This window comes from Dasypus novemcinctus, chromosome 7 (assembly GCF_030445035.2).
Source record: "Dasypus novemcinctus isolate mDasNov1 chromosome 7, mDasNov1.1.hap2, whole genome shotgun sequence".
NCBI classification, from domain to species: Eukaryota; Metazoa; Chordata; class Mammalia; order Cingulata; family Dasypodidae; genus Dasypus; species Dasypus novemcinctus.
This window is the reverse complement of record NC_080679.1, coordinates 1,989,511-2,002,570: the sequence shown is the minus strand read 5'-3', so window position 1 is coordinate 2,002,570 and position 13,060 is coordinate 1,989,511. Positions and strand designations below refer to the sequence as shown.

Sequence of the window (13,060 nt, the reverse complement as noted above, 5' to 3'; positions counted from 1 at the left end):
AATTATTGGTAGTAATCCCTCAGTGCCAGAGAGGCTCATTCCCGGGAGTCAAGTCCCATGTGCTTAAATGCTGAATTTGGTTTAGAGAGGGGCTGGAGGATCTCAGGAGGTAACTCTTAGGCACCCTGGAGCTCTAGGCCTAGTTGAAATTTCAGGCACACAGGCTCATGAGCATAGTCATAATGTCAAGGGCTCATCACTAGAGCATCCTTCTTCACTTGTCTTTGCTCTTATTCTTAGTGGATTATTGCTGTTCCATTGGGGAATGTGACAGAGCTCCCCTGGCTAGGAACTCAGCATGCCCTCAGTTGTCGATTGTAATGGTAAATGGTATGAAAATACTCAACATATACCTGGACATTTTTTTGTACACTATATACTTGCCCTGGAGAACTCCCTCCCAACCCTGTGTCCCCCATCAATAACACCCCACACAAGCATTCCTCCCCTGCCATAGTTGAACCCCTTTGTGGTCCAAAACTTCCTCAAAAATGAAGCCTAATATATTGCCAAATTCAATTAATAGGAAAATGAAATAGTAGTGATAGGTTTAAAGATTAGAAATAGAATACATACTAATTTAGAAAAACTAACACAAAGTAAAAATAAATTGGGGTTTTAAAAAATGAAAAATATTATGCTCGCTTTGGCAGCACATATACTAAAATTGGAACGATACAGAGAAGATTAGTATGGCCCCTGCGCAAGGATGACACGCAAATTCGTGAAGCATTCGGTATTTTTAAATAAATCTTTTTTAAAAAAGTGAAAAATATCATAAAACGTTGTTTTTGACGTTTTGCATTTCATCACTGTAATAGGTGATATATATGTGTAGTGGCAAGGCAATTTCTTTCATTTCTTTCTCAGTGTCTACATCCTTTCTTTTATTTCTAATTTAAAATTTTGTCTTCAGAAAAGTTTTAGATCACAGCAAAGTCACATATACAATATAGGGACTTCCATACATCCAACATCAAACCCTTTCCCCACTTTCCCAGCTATGATTTTTTTACATGTTCGTGGTCTGTTTGCTACAGCTGATGAACAGATATTGACATGTAGCTATCAAATATGGTTCCATTTGGGTTTACCTTATGCTTTATAGTTTAGATGTACAATTTTCTAAATTTTCATTTATCTTATGTTTTACATTATGGTTTATATTTTGGCCTTTAGACTTATATACATTTTTGGTGTAATTTAACATGTCCTATATCCATCATTGCATGATCTTGTGGAGCACTTCCATTGCCCCCCCAGTTACCCTGCTTCCATCTATTCTATTCCTCTCTCCTCCTCCCCTCAGAACCCACAGTGACAACCAAGCTTCCCTGCTTGAAGGTCCAGATTCACAGATACTTGCAACAATGCTGAGGGCTTGACATAACAGCCGTCCGCTCTCATTGGAAGCCACCTATTCTCTTGAGAGACACAGTTCCCTCTATTTCAGAACACCAGGCCTCCCCAGGATGTGGGTACACCTTCCCACTCATTGTATGGGTCTACACCCAATGATATAACACACTATGACAAGATGAGCCCTCACACACTCCCTAGAAGCCTGCCCCTGTGCCATATGCCTCCCCTTAAGCACCTTGAACAGGTAATCCTTCCTTATAATATTTTCTAGAGAATTTTCTCAGCATTACAGTTTCAACCACATCTATGACAATCTCCCATGTTCAAATGTTCCCCCAGCCATCCCCCAGTTCCTTGAGCCATCTGACCAATCCTCCCAACCCTAGCCCCCCTCAAGCCTGCAAAGCCCCACACAAAGTTATCCCTATGCCCACATCTTATCCCTTCCCTGTACAAATACTTACCTCCACTTTACCATAGATTTCACCCACATAGCCATCAGCTCACAACCTTTCTCTCCCCCCTCCAAGTTCTTGTAAGTCTATTATCCAGTCTCTAGCTCTCTAAGACAGACGGGTTTGCTTATTTGGTATCAGAGAGGTCATGTAGTATTTGTCCTTCAATGTCTGGCTTGCTTTCCTCAACATAAGGTCCTCAAGATTCATCCATGTTATCCCAAATGTTTGTACTGTACTGCTTCTTTCAGCTGATTAATATGCCATTGTATGAGTATACCACATTTTCTTTATCCATTCATGTGTTGATGGGCATTTGGGTTGATTCCAGCTTTTGGCAATAGTGAATAATGCCGCTATGAACATTGGTGTGTATATATCGGTTTGTGTCCTTGTTTTCAGTTCTTCTGGGTATATACTTAGCAGTGGAATTGCTGGGTCATAAGGCAAATCTATAGCTAGTTTTTTGAGAAACCACCAAAACGTCCTCCAGAGTGACTGGATCCTTCTGCATTCCCACCAGTGGTGGATGAGTGTTCCCATTCCTCCGCATCCTCTCCAGCGCTTGTTGTCTTCTGTTTATTTGATAGCTGCCACTCTTAAGGGAGTAAGATAGCATCTCATGATTTTGATTTGCATTTCCCTAATAGCTAGAAATTTGAAACATCTTTTCATCTGCTTTATAGCCATTTGTATTTCTTCTTTGGAGAAGTGTCTGTTCAAATCTCTTGATCTTTTCTTAATGGGTTGTTTGTCTTTTTATTTTTGAGATACAGGATTTCTTTGTATATGCAGGATATTTGTCTCCTATCTTTTACATGGTTACCAAATATTTTCTCCCATTGGGTAGGCTGTCTTTTCACTTTCTTGACAAACTTCTTTGAGGTGCAAAAGGCTTTAATTTTGAGGAGGTCCCATTTATGTATATGTGCTTTTGCTGCTCATGCTTTGGATGTGAATTTCTTGAAGCCGTTTCCTATTACAAGGTCCTGTTGATGCTTCCCTACACTGTTTCCCAAGGTCTTTAAGGTCTTGGCTCCTATATTTAGGTCTTTTATCCGTCTTGAGTTTATTTTTCTATAAGGTGCGAGATGGTAATCCTCTCTCATTCTTTCGCATATGGATATCCAATTCTCCAGACACTATTTGTTGGAGAGGCCATTCTCTCTCAGTTGAGTGGGCTTGATGGGCTTGTCAGTTTTTGATGAGTGTATATATGAGGATCTGTATCAGAACTCTCAGATTGGTTGCATTTGTCAGTGTGTTTATCCTTGTGCCAATACCATGCTGTTTTCACTACTATAGCTTTACTGTATGTTTTGAAGTCAGGTAGTGTGATTCCACCAATTTCATTTTCCTTTTTCAGTATGTCTTTGGTTTTTCAGGGCCTCTTTCTTTTCCTAATAAATTTCATAGCTAGTTTTTCTAGCTCATTAAAAAAAAATTTGGTGTTGATTTTTATTGGGATTGCATTGAATTTGTAGATCATTTTTGGTAGGATGAACATCTTAATGATATGTAGTCTTCCTATCCATGAACAGGGAATATTCTTCCATTTATTTAGGTCTTCTTTGAGTTCCTTGAACAGTGTTGTGTAGTTTTCTGTGTATAAGTCTTTTACATCATTAGTTAAATTTATTCCTAGGTATTAGATTTTTTATTTACTATTATAAATGGTATTTGTTTCTTGGTTTCCTCCTCTGAGTGCTCATTATTGGTATACAGAAATGCTACTGATTTTTGTGCATTGATCTTATTATCTGTGATGTTACTGAGCTTATATATAAGTTCTAGAAGCTTTGTTGTAGACTTCTCAGGGCTTTCTACATATAGGATCATGTCATCTGCAAACAGTGAACTTTTGACTTCTTCCTTTCTAACTTGGATGCCTTTTATATCTGGTTGTGGCCTCAGTGCTCAAGACAATGTCAAATAGAAGGGATGATAGTGGGCATCCTTGTCTTGTTCCTCCTGATCTTAGAGGGAAAGATTTCAGGTTTTCACCATTGTAAATGATGTTAGCTGTGGGCTTTTCATGTATACCTTTATCATGTTAGGAAAGTTTCCATCTTTTCTTATCTTTTGCAGTGTTTTTATCAAAAAAGGGTGCAGTATTTTGTCAAATGCTTTTTCTGCATCTATAGATATGATCATGTGATTTTTTTCCTTCTCTAGTTATGTGATGTAATTTATTAATTGATTTTCTTATGTTGAACCATCCTTGCATACCAGTAATTAAACCCACTTGGTCATTGTGGATAATTTGTTTAATATGTTGTTGAACATGATTAGCAAGTATTTTGTTGAGGATTTTCATGTCCAGGTTCATTAGAGAGAGTGGTCTATACTTTTCCTTTTTTCTGGTGTCTTTGTTTGGCTTTGGTATTAGGGTAATGTTGACCTCATAGAATGAGTTAGGCAATGTTCTTTTCACTTTGATTTTTTTGGAAGAGTTTCAGCAAGGTTGGCATTAGTTCTTTCTGGAATGTTTGGTAGAATTCACCTGTGAAGCCATCTGGCCCAGGGCTCTTCTTAGTTGTTAGGTTTTTAATGACTGATTCTCTCTTTACTTGTGATTGGTTTTTTGAGATAGCCAATTTCTTCATTTGTCAATGTAGGTTGCTTATGAGTTTCTAGGAATTTGTCCATTTCCTCTAAATTGTTGTTTTTGTTAGAATATAGTTTTTCAAAGTATCCTCTTAGGATAGTCTTTATTTCTGTGGGGTCAGTGGTGATATCGCCTTTCTCATTTCTTATTTTGTGGATTTGCATCTTCCCTCTTTTTTCTTTGTTAGTGTAGCTAAGGGTTTGTCAATTTAATTGATCTTCTCAAAGAACCAGCTCTTGGTTTTGTTTATTTTTTCAAGTGCTTTCTTATTTTCTATTTCATTTAGTTCTGCTCTGATCTTTGTTGTTTCTTTCTTTCTTCTTCCTTTGGGTTTAGTTTGTTGTTTTTTTACTAATTCCTCCAAGTGTGCAGTTAGTTGTTCAATTTTAGCTCTTTCTTCTTTTTTGATGTATGAATTTATTGCTATAAATTTTCCTCTCAGTACTGCTTTTGCTGCATCCCATAAGTTTGGATATGTTGTGTTATCAATTTCATTAGTTTCAAGGTAGTTATTGATTTCTTTTGAGATTTTCTCCTTAACCCACTGTTTGTCTAAGAGTGTGTGGTTGTCCATATCTTGGTGCCAAATCTGGGTCTCTGGCCTTTGCAGATTTCCAGCTTCATTCCACTGTGTGGTCAGAGAAATTATTTTGTATGATTTCAAACTTTCTGATTTCTTTGAGACTTTCTCTGTGGCCTATCATGTGGTCTATCTTGGAGAACGATTCATGTGCCCTTGAGAAGAAGGTATATCCTGCTGTATTGAGGTGTAACATTCTGTATATGTCTAATAAGTCCAGCTTCTCAAATATATTGCTCAAAGTATTTGTTTCATAATTGATTCTCTGTTGAGATGTTCTGTCCAATGGTGATAGTGGTATGCTAAGGTCCCCCACTATAGTTGTAGAGGCATCTATTCCTCACTTAGTTTTTCCAGTATTTGCTTCACGTATTTGAAGGTACCCTTGTTAGGGGCATAAATGTTTATGATTGTTCTTTCTTCTTGAAAGATTACCCCTTTTACTGATATGTAGTGTCCATCTTCATCTCTCACAATAGTTTTGCAATTTAAGTTTTTGTCTGATATTAATATGGCTACTTCTGCCCTTTTTTCCTTATTGTTTGCCTGTAAGATTGTTTTCCAGCTGTTCATTTTCAACCTCCTTGAATCCCCGAATCTAAGATGGGTTTCTTGTAGACAGCATATAGATGGGTCATATTTCCTTATCCATTCCCCAATCTGTGTCTCTTGACAGGTGAGTTTAATCCATTGACATTCAGTGATATTACTTTCAAGGAATTACTTACATTAGCCATATTTTCTTTGGATTTGTGTTTGTCATATTTTTTTCCTCTCTCTTTTTGTCTTTTTAGTTGTTCTTACACGCTCCTCCAGTTCTTACAGTTTGTCTTTCCTGTTATTTTCTTTCCTCCTGCAGAACTCCATTTAGTATTTCTTGAAGGCCATGTTTCTTGTTCGCATATGCTCTTAGTTCCTGTTTATCTGTACGTATTTTGAACTCTCCATCATTTTTCAATGCTAGCTTTGCTGGATCAAGTACTCTTGGTTGGAAATTTTTTCTTTTGTACTTTGACTATGTCGTACCTCTGCTTTCTTGCCTCCATGGTTTCAGATGAGAAATCGGCACTTACTCTTATGGAGCCTCCCGTTCTCTTTTCTCTTTCTGCTTTCAGTATTTTCCCTTTGTCTTGAGTGTTGGATAATTTGACAAGTATATATCTTCGGGTCGGCCTGTTGGGATTTGTGCTGTTTGGAGTGCGTTGTGCTTCCTGGACATGTACATCCATCTCCCTCAATAGGTTTGGGAACTTTTTAGCCATTATTTCCTGCAACACCCCTTCTGTCCCCTTTCCCTTCTCTTCTCCTTCTGGGATGCCTATAAGGCATGTATATGTGCATTTTGCATTGTCATTCAAGTCCCTAAGTCCCTGATGGATTTTTTTCTATCTTCTTATCAATCAATTCTACCATCTGTTGATTGCAGATGTACTGTCTTCCACAGCACTACTTCTTTCCTCTGCCTCTTCAAATCTACTGTTGTTTGCTGAGAATGTATTTCTGATTTCTTGGATTGTGCTGTTCATCACCATCATATCCGTTATCTTTTTGTTTATGTTTACAATTTCTTCTGTGTGCTCTCCAAGTGCTTACTTAATATCCTTAATCTCTTCCTTCACTTCATTAAACCGGTCTATGATATATGTTTTGAGAGCTTTGATTAGTTGTTCAATGTTCTGCTCCTTTCCTGGTTTTTAGTTTATTCTTTGGATAGGTCCATGTTTTCCTGATTATTGGTTTAGTTTTTAGTTTTTGATGCTGTCTGTTCATCCTGTTATCTGGATGGGTTTATTCAGTTGCTTAGCTTTTCCGTCTAGTCTCCGGGTTTATTTAGGTGTTGTTTTTGTGTTGTGTTAAGCCTTCTCTTTGGCATTTTGTTCTCCTTATTCTATTTCCTTGTTGTTGTCTAAATTCTCTTTGTCGCAGTCTCTCCAGGTTGACGTCCAGACGCCTACTGCTCTGTTCTTCCCAAAACTACTCACTCAGGCAGGATTCTGTCCCCACTCAAATGGTTTTTTGCAGGATAGATGATGAGGGTGCACTCCCTCGAATGCCATCTTGCCCTGCCTCCTTCCCTTGAGTTTTTACTGTTTTGTTTTCTGTTTTTTAATTGCTGCTGGCTGTGGTCTGCTGGATTCCCTCCCACTGTCCATGTTTGTCCAGCTGTGCTCCCTTCTGTCCGTCTAGTGCTCCTCCCAGACTCCCCACCCCACCCAGGTCCCTGCACATGACCCTGCAGGCAGCGAGTTCTCAGAAATGTTCCACCAAACAAACAAAACTGAACCCGTCAGCAAGGTGCTGGTAGAGCCCCTCGCCCCACTTAGGAGTGGGGACTTTGGGCATGGCCCAGGCGCTGGTTGAGCCTCAGAACAGCCTGGGGGCCTGCAGAGCCACCCATGCTGGGCCTCTGAGCCCCTGCGAGGAGGGTGCAGTGCCCGGGACAGGGCTCCTGCCCCCACATCTCGCACCCCCACCCCATCTTCATACCTGGAAGGATCTAGACCCTGAGCCCACGTTCCCAATGGGGGCAGGAGGTGCAGTCTGCACACAGGGGACCTGGCCAGGTGCAGTCCCCTAGGAAGGAGGCCTAGAGCCTGGAGTTCAGCAGGCGCTGCCCCCACCTGTCCTCAGCCTCCAGGGCTCCATGTTCTTGCCCACCCATGGGAGTAGAGCCTGGCCATTGTGCCCCCCAGGAAACCATGCCTCCTTGCTCCCTCCCTTGCTCCCACTAGGCATCCCCCATGCCCCTGCTGGCTGCCTCTGCTTCCAGGCAGCCCTGGGGCCCCTGAGGCCTGCAGTGCCCCCTCCCCCAGTGCCAGTGGCCACGACCTGCTGCCCATCAGTCCTCCCAGGGCCGGGGTCTCCTGTTCAAGCAGCTCGTGCTGGGTGGGGTGGGGTCCTCGTGCAGCACTGGGGTGAAGAGGACGAGGTCAGGACACACAGCCCTGGGGGACATCGGGTCACTCTGTCCAGGGTGGCCTGGCTGGCACTGAGGCTGGGGGTCCTGCAGGGCCTCCTGGGCCACAGACGCACATCTCCAGGCAGGAGGGGCCGGGCAGGTCCTGGGGCTGGGCCTCCTGGCTGGCACAGTGGAGCGCCCAGGGGCAGGTGGCAGCGCTCCTGCCTCCAGTCAGCCCAGGGGCAGCGTCTGGAGAGGGAATCAAGCAAACCCAAGGCCAAGGGCAGCTGTGCGTGCTGGGTCACGGTTAACTGAGAGTTCTTGAAAAAAGAAACATATATATATTACATAAACACACATTTATACATATATAAGCATATACAATTATACATAATTTCTACTGATAAAAGGATGGGTAGCACATTTTACCAACTATAATAAAACATAAAATACCCTTCATTGGGAATTCCCAATAACCAATTGATTCTCACAGAATCCTTGTTTCTTTCCCGGCTATGGAGTCTGTAGGCAACCTGACATGCAGGTCAACATCAGACCACAGAGAAGGCGAGGAGAAGAGCTGGCTCCGCAGAGCGGTGGCTCCGTCCTGGAGGAACGACTGTGGTTCCGTGGCTGGCTTTCTTTTCACTAAGGTGGTTGCTCTGAACTTGACCCACTCATGAAGGAAGTCAGTTCCCTGAGCCACTTCCTGGATTAGATGACAGTTGTGAAGACTGGGAGCCTGTTTCCTCGGTTTCCCTGGTCCTGTTCACACTGTAAGAGCTGCGCACCTGTGCGGGGGTTCAGAGCTATTTGTGCCCTGGAGGGGCAGGTGCTCCCCCTCACTCCATCCCGTGGGAGGGACCCCCTGTGGGTAGTTGGATGAGTCCACTTCAGTGAGGTGTGGCTGACGTTCATCAGAGCAGGTCTTCTCTAGCACAGGAGCCCTTTAGTAGCAGAAGACAACACTGGTGTGGAGAGAAGCCACGGGAAGCAAAAAACTGGAGGTCAACGGCACCTAAGCAGGCAAGGCCAGGAGGCTGCCACGTGCCCTGCTCGTGACACAGGGACCCAGGCCAAGGAGAGCCGGCTGCCAGCCCAGAGCAGGTAGCCTGGAAACAGGCAGTGCGTGCCCTGATTATTAGAAAGAAAGCTGCACCTGTAAGAGAAGAAAAGCTCACCCAATTGTGGAGGAGAAAAGCATTTTATTAATTACTGTTGGAGTCGCGGACCCAAAAGGTATCGGGAATGAAATACAAAGAGAGATTGGGAACAGGGGATCTGCGAGCATTGAAGCCTCAAGCTCATCAGACAAGTTTATTAATGTTAGGGGCTTCTTTATATACCCCAAGCAATCGTGGGAACCAGCAACTATCCTAGCTAACTATTCCCATAACTTCATTAATGAAAGCACAGTGCACAGTGGATAAGAGAGTAACTAAAGCCCAAGATGTTCTATTATGTTATTGAAACAAGTATACTCATAAATCTTGTTGCCCAGGTTACTTGAGATATCAAGTCTGGGTTCTGCTGGAAAGTTATGTTTCCCAGAGAGATTAGCCACCTGCACGTACATCTCCAGGGACAGCATGACGCAGTGGTCAGAAAGTAACTTGCTACCATGGAAACAGCATGCCTTTGTTTTCCACAAATTACCTTGCAAGAATGGATGTGTAAGCTGGGTAAAATGGCCGGTGTGCCAAACAAGAAACAACATTTATCCCCTAAACCTAGCACAAGGTGCCTCCCCACTTCCCCATTGATTGGGTTCTTCAGGGGTTACAGCCGATCTGAGAGGTCTAGCTAAACTACGGGGTTCCCTCTCTGAGCCGCCGCTCCCATTCCATACATTATGGCAGCTTGGCACCACTTTCAAACCTGGCTCCGCTTTTGAATTTGGCACTGCCTACATTTGGTGCCATCTTCATTTTGGTGCCACTTTCAAACTTTGGTGCCAAAGCCACAAGAGCCCCTTTCCCCCCTGCTTCAATGGCAGAGACAGCTTCAGGTTTACCTTCATGTGAAAGCCAAACTTCACCCTTTCCTTACAGATCTCCCCTCTTTCTTTCAGACTCTTTTTAGTTTTCACAATTTAGTTTCTCAAATCTGATAAGAACTTCCGCACATTCTTTATCATACAGGTCTTCCTCTTTAAGGGGGTATAAGTTGTTTTGCTTCTACTGTATGGGCATCTGTCTGGTTAGGGCCATTTCAAAGAGTTTTTGAGCTAAAGCTTGGGCACATGGGATGATGCAACATCCAACTGCGGTGAGTACCTCAGCCTTGATGATAAGGGACATCAGGACAGACAGTGCCACTCCTTTCCATTCTCCAAATCACCTCTAACCATCCCATGAGTGGGTTGTCAATGCCAGAATTTTCTGCTAACTCTTCAGATAAGGCTGTTAAGCCTTACAAGGCTTTGGCGATAGTCCTGTCTGGGACTGTATTATTGGGGATGAAGTTACAGCAACTACCTCCAATCATGATACAGATGCCTCATTTTTCTCCTAGCGTCATGTCTAGGGCTGTCCTATTTTCCCAGGCCATTTGACTAGGAGCATCCAACTGTTCTGCTACTCTCTTAACTGCATCCCTAGTGTAATTGATAAATCTGTGTTGATGATAATATATATAGTTAATCCAACCCACATTTTTGTTAATGGTGACCCAATGAACAAGGACTCAAATCCCTCAGGTACCTGATTTCTAGCTTTACACTCAACTACGGCTCCCCCAGGAACTCCTAGACTATCTAGACAAATTCATTCATCAAAGGAACCAGGAAAACTCCTTTCCTTTCTCCTTCCCTGGCTTTGTGTTTCTTCTTCTTTTTCAAATGCCAGGGTAAATGGGATGGCCAGTTGAACCAGAGCACAGGATCCTCTCCACTTCTCAGGTAACACTGGTCAGAGGGTACCCTTTCCACAAGACCACCGACGGGCTGCTCGGGTAATGGCCAAACTGGAGAAATGGCCAGCACTATAGTCACTCACATTCCATATTGTGTACACAAGGCCATGGTCCGAAGGTCCTGGAGCCCCTTTCCCCATCTAGAGAGACAGGCAGAGCAACTTCCTGGACCAAGGTGGGAAGCCGGCACAGCTTTGTTCTTTCCCTTTTTACAGGAGGGAAGAGAGCGGGCAATGTAACATAATTCTCGCTAGGAGTGGCATTCTGGAAGAGGAGCACCATGCCTTAAGATCCCATTCATGCTCTTGCCTAGCTAATGGAACAGGCACGATATGGAGCAGTGGACCAACCTGTGGCACAAGCATAACAGTTGCTTTTGTTCAGACTCTCGACTATATGTTTGACCCATTCTACCCAGGTATTTGCATCTCCATATCTTGTCTCTATTTCTGGTTTGAATCCCCTGCCTTAAGTATCCTGACTGCTTTGGGATCCTTCTGCATCGGGGAACTGGCCTTTGGTGGGTTTTCCCTTGGTTCTTCTGAAGGGTGAGCTGGAGCAGGTGTTGTTGATGTCATATCTACACAGGGAGGAAGGACTCGAATACAGAACCTCCCCAGAGGATCTTCATCTGTAACGTCCACCCACATGCCATGGTCTCTGTCAGGGGAAGAATAAAAGAGTTGCTTTTGCAGAATTGGTCTGCCTTTCTAATGGTATTACTACTGGGTTACAATGGTGGTTTTTGCAGTTTGGTGGGGTATTACCTTTATAAAATGCTGTCTTGTCCTCCAGCTGTTTCCAGTGAGTGTGGCCTCCTCCGTTCCTGGTGGTCCACCCCTTGCACTTGGTAGTCCACCGCACAAGGAGGGAGGTTGAGATAAGCTCTCAGTAACTCCAGGTATAGATATTTATTTTGCCCACTCAGCCACCACTGATGTCCTAAATCCCTCCATATTATCACTTGGCAGGTGTCCAACTGCACAGTCTGGGACTCTAGGCCTTCGGTTACATTTACTATCAATGAAACGGGCCTGTCGTAACCCAAACCTGGAACGTCGTAGTCAGTGTAATTATTCTCACTCTCAGATGGAGCTTTAAACCCTTCATCTGTCAGCCTCCTGAGGCACTAGGTGAAGTGGTTATGGGTAACAGCCTGCCCTCTATAAGGTACGTTCAAGTGCAGGGATAGCTTCCCGCAAAGCTCACTGGTTCAGGAGCCAACCGGTCCCTCCTTCTTTCTGATATGCCCCCCAACTATTCTTTCCAGGGGTCTGAGATTGGAGTTATTTCCCAGGACTCAGACGGTGTTGTTGGGTACTTACCTTCCGGTTTGGGCACTGGTCCTTTTATTCAGGTGCAAGGGGTCCAGCTTCTTTCTGCTATACACATTGCAGTTTCATTTGTCAACAAAACTTGGTAGCATCCTTCCCAGGCTGGCTGAAGTTTGGACTCCTTCCATGACTTGATTAGGACCCAACTGCCAGGTTGGTGTTGATGGACAGTGACTTCTAGAGGCAGGGTCTGGGCCAGCAAACCACGATGCCTGAGGGATGACAAAGTAGAGGACAAAGCCAGTATATAATTCTTAAGGAAGAGATCCTTCCAGTCTAAGGAAGGAAGGTCTCCAGTCCTCCGAGGAAAAGGCAAGGCAGAAAGCACTTCATAAGGAGAGATTCCCAGTTCTTCCCTAGGGGCAGTTCCAATCCTCAGCAGGGCTCTGGGTAAGCACTGAATCCAGGGTAACTTCATTTCTAGGACCAGCTTAGAAAGATGCTTTTTCAAGGTTGGATTCATTCTCTCCACTCTCCCTGAGGATGGCGGGTGCCAAGGTGTATGGAAGCTCCATGTGACACCCAGGCTTCCCATAATATTCTGGAGTACATGGGCAGTAAATTGCCTACCACTGTCTGAGTCTATATTCTCCACTAACTCGTAACCATAGTGACTAATTATTTGTTCAAGGATAATTTTAGAAGTCCTGATGCTGTAACTGAGGCCAGAGAATGTGCCTCCACCCATCCTGTCAGATGATCTGCAATAACCAGAACATACTTTAGCGGAATCATTGGGGGCATTTCAGTGTAAACAACCTGAATGCTCTGGAGTGGCCTGAGGCTGGCTCCCATCCCCCTTGTTCTTGCTTCCTCAAGACTTTCTTATCGACCTTTTGGCAAACTATACACCATTCATTTAATTGTTTAGCTATGGTATAAATACCCACCCATCCAAAATACTTAAGA

At 43.6% G+C, this 13,060-nt stretch overlaps 1 long non-coding RNA gene and 1 other non-coding gene across 2 annotated transcripts; one reads left to right on the top strand and one right to left on the bottom strand.

The window, feature by feature from the left end:
* The first annotated feature begins 637 nt into the window (after positions 1-637).
* Positions 638-744, top strand: LOC111766800 (U6 spliceosomal RNA). The gene has a single exon (XR_002798766.1). It is a non-coding gene; the product is annotated as a U6 spliceosomal RNA (small nuclear RNA).
* A 3,942-nt stretch (positions 745-4,686) lies between these two features.
* Positions 4,687-12,729, bottom strand: LOC131279092 (uncharacterized). The gene is made up of 2 exons (XR_011649176.1): positions 11,585-12,729; positions 4,687-11,477 (listed from the first exon to the last, which is right to left on the bottom strand). It is a non-coding gene; the product is annotated as an uncharacterized lncRNA (long non-coding RNA).
* Between the last annotated feature and the right edge of the window lie 331 nt (positions 12,730-13,060).